Source organism: Manacus vitellinus, unplaced genomic scaffold (assembly GCF_001715985.3).
Source record: "Manacus vitellinus isolate BGI_N305 unplaced genomic scaffold, ASM171598v3 scaffold_1_pilon, whole genome shotgun sequence".
NCBI lineage: Eukaryota > Metazoa > Chordata > Aves > Passeriformes > Pipridae > Manacus > Manacus vitellinus.
The window spans coordinates 396,980-400,962 of record NW_021939396.1 but is presented as its reverse complement, the minus strand read 5'-3'; positions in this window follow the sequence as shown (position 1 = coordinate 400,962).

The window sequence follows — 3,983 nt, the reverse complement described above, 5'->3', positions numbered from 1 at the left end:
AGCCACAAGACCTGGCCCTCTGCAGCCTGGATTTATCCAACCAATCTCCAAGATATCAGTGATAATCTTTGCAGTTTTCCCTTCATGAATGGCCTGGAAGCTGCTCCTACAGGGAGCACCGGAGGGAAGGAATCAGATCTCCCCCTTCCCATCGCTTTCCACTGTCAGATCAGGGATGGAGCTCTTTTTTCCCCGTCTCCTTCCTTGATATTTCCAGGCATGGTGGGTTATTAACCTCCCTCAGCCTCCAGCAGAACCTGGGAGACCAAAGCAGGAAGGTTCACTTATTATTCCCCAGCTGCTCCACGCTGGGAATGTCAGGGAACGACAGGATAAGGAGGGAGAGCAAAGCAGAACGGGGGAATCCTTAAAGATTTGGCCACAAAGGGTTCTTTTTTTTACAAACAATGTCACTCCTCCAGTGGCACCAACCTCTGCTGAGTCGGAAATCCAGGAATTATTCCTTGTTATCAGCTTCCCACTGAGGGGTTTGACCTCATTAGCTCTCCCATAGTGAGGAAAGAGGGATGCCAGCCAAGGATGCGGCAGGAGTGGGAAGAACACGGAGCAGGGAATGCTAATGATGCCAAGGGCAGGGCAGAATTCCCCGTGTCTGAGTTAATAACCCTCCAGCATCCATGTTTTCCACCCCCCACAGCCATTCCAGCACTCATCCAGAGGGTGTCTGCTCTCCGAGCGCTTCTATCCGAGCCTGAATCCCACGGGAACGCTGAAATCCCTGAGTTAGCAGGAGCTGGTGCCACAGGGCTGCCCAAATTCTGTGTCCATTAAGTACTTAACAAAATTCCCCGTGCCAGGCCCTGCCTCCGGCGCATCCGAGTTAATGCTCTTCCTCATTTCCAGGCCCAAAGCCAAGGCAGAGCTTGGCAGAACTGTTTTCCCTCCAATCCTTGGAGTATTTGGGTCGGGAAAGGCTGCACAATAAGCTTCTAGTTTATTAAACCCACACCTGTATCACAGTCCTGCAAATATCCAGAATTATCCCCAACAGCCCTTTGCAATGTAATTCCATGAACAAAACAGGAGGCACCGGCTCCTCCTTAGAAAAATCCACATTCTGTGCTGAGCAGGACAGCAAATTTCTACACTTTCCTGCTGCTTTGGGCTTGTTTTTCACCTTCCAGATGGTTGTTTCCAGATGCCATTTGGGATCCTCAGTTATTCCTAATCTCTGGGATATGGGAATTCTTGAGGCTCCCAAGCCTGGTCATAAACCCACTGCCTTGTCCCATCTCTGTTTTAAGGTGAATCCTATAATGTTTTCCCACCTCTGCTCTGCATCCTGGATTCACCCTGTTATCCAGCTGGAAATCCAATTTATTGGGAAGCCAGCACATCCCTCAGGGAGGGCCAGTTTAGCAGAAAAACCTGGATGTGACTTTTTGGAATGTTTCTGATCACCTGGAGGCTTCTAAATTCCCATTTGTGTCTCTTACCAGGAGCCATCACTTCCTTTCCTCCTTCAGCCTGGATCTCCTACAACTCCAAACCACAACAAAAATTCCCACCCAAACCCAGGAGTTCTTCTCTCCCCCCTCACCAAACCTGCCCTCTCAGGGATTCCCATCCTCATATTCCACATTTGGATGGTTTTAATGAGCGAGGGACACTAATTAGGTGTTAATTTGAACACACACCTCGAATCCTGGGGGCACTTTGTGGTCCCTCAGGAAAAGAAGGACATTGAGGGGCTGGAGTATGTCCAGGGAAAGGAATGGAGATGGGAAGGGGCTGGAGCAGAAGGAGCAGCTGAAGGAGCTGGTGGGGCTCGACCTGGAGAAAAGGAGGCTCAGGGGGGACTTTTTGCTCTCTACAACTCCCTGACAGGAACAAGGGACAGGAGGAGAGGAAATGACCTCAAGCTGTGCCAGGGGAGGGTCAGGTTGGACATCAGGAGGAATTTCTTCATGGAAAGGGTGGTCAGGCCTTGGAAAGGGCTGCCCAGGGAGCTTTGGAGTCTCCATCCCTGGAGGTGTCCAAGGAATTACTGGACGTGGCACTCAGTGCCCTGGGCTGAGGGACAAGGTGGGGATCAGCCACAGGTTGAGACTCAATGATCCTGAAGCTCTTTTCCAACCTCAGTGATTCTGGGATTCTATTCCACAATATTCTGGGTAGAGACAGCCCAGACCTGCACAGAGACCTCCTGGTTTGCACCTTGGGATGAAGAATTTGGATGAGAAAGGCTGGCAGGCCTGGGTGTCAGTGACCCCGGGCATGGCATAGAGAGGGTGGCACAGACACTTTCCCCAAAGTGAATTCCCTTGCAGATGTCCAGGTGAGCTGGTCTGGCACTTCCCAAAGACTCCTTTGTTCCATTTGCACCCCCTTTGGAAGTGGATTCAGATGAGGTGGGTTGAAATCCTGCTTTGGGATTCCCAGCTCGACCACCACTCGCAGCACTGGGTTAACTGGAGCCCTTGGATGAAGTCATGCAGTTCTTCTTCCATTCTCAGGAAAGAAGAAATCTCCAGGAATCCGTGAATGAGGTATTTCACACCTTCATGGGATCTTTCTTCAAACAGCTGGAGATAAAGTCATTGTCCTCTGGAGCCAGAGGAGACACAATCCCGACACCTCCCTGCCCTGAGTGTCTTATGCCAGAACTAAATAGAGTTTTCTTGATGTTCTCACTCCATGAAACCCTCTCAGGCCTCCAAAATTCGGGGTGTCCTTCCCTCTCCTTTGTGCTTCTAAGTCTGGAGGATTCTGATCCAGGGGGTATTTCCAACCGATTCACCACATCCTCCTGTCCCTTGTTCTGGGAGCAGGACCCAGCAAGGAGGGATCCCAAAGAGTTAACCTTTCTCCATGGCCTATCCAGGTGCATCTCCCAGCTCCCTTGGAGCCAGGAATTCTGCTGAGCTTTCCGACAGGGCGACAGAGCCACTTAGTCCGCGCCGCCGGCGGGAACAGAGCGGGATGGGACTGAAAGCAGATCCCACTTTCAGGTGACACTGAGGAGGGGAGATTGGGTTTCTCCTGGGGGAGGAGGGGGTGAGGAACAGCCCAAGGAGAGGGTGGGAACAGAGGGCTGGGAGGCAGAAGTCACAGTCGCACGACTCTGGCCGTTTATTTCTGGCAGCGTTTTCCCGAGAGCTGGAAAAGTGGGATAACCAAGGGTTAAATAACTGGCTGGGAATCATCAGGGAAGGATGAAGAAGTCTCCACCTTGGTTTAAGCCAGCCCTTGGATGGGAAGCTCAGGCAAAGAGGAGGTGCTTCCCGGTGAGGGTGAAACGATCCAAAACTGGTGGAGAGAAGGAGATCCAAGGGCAAACCCTTGGTGTGCCCTCAGGAAGGTCACAGGTGACACCAGGTTGGGTGGGAGTGACCTGCAGGAAGGCTCTGCAGAGGGATCTGGACAGGCTGGATCCATGGGTCAAGGCCAGAGGGGTGAGGTTCAACAAAGCCAAGGGCCAAGTCCTGCCCTTGGGTCACAACAACCCCATGAAATGCTCCAGGACTGGGGAAGAGTGAGTGGAAAACGGGAAAATGACCTGGGGGTACTGGTTGACAGTGGATGAATATGAATCCAGGTGTGCCCAGGTGACCTGAAGGCCAATGGCACCTGGCTTGTACCAGCCATGGTGCATCCAGAAGGAGCAGGGCAGGGATTGTCCCTCTGTCCTCGGCACTGGTGAGGCCACACCTCAAATTGTGGGATCAGTTTTGGACCCCTCATGACAACAAAGACATTGAGGGGCTGGAGCGTGTCCAGGGAAGGGAATGGAGCTGGGAAGGGTCTGGAGCACCAGGAGGGGCTGAGGGAGCTGGGAGGGCTCAGCCTGGAGAAAAGGAGGCTCAGGGGGAACTTTCTCACTCTCTGCAATTCCCTAACAGGAGGGGGGATCCAGGGGGATCCATGGGCTCTACTCCCAGGGAACAATGGACAGGAGGAGAGGAAGTGGTTTCAAGCTGCACCAGGAGAGGTTTAATTTGGATAACAGGAAAAATTTCTGC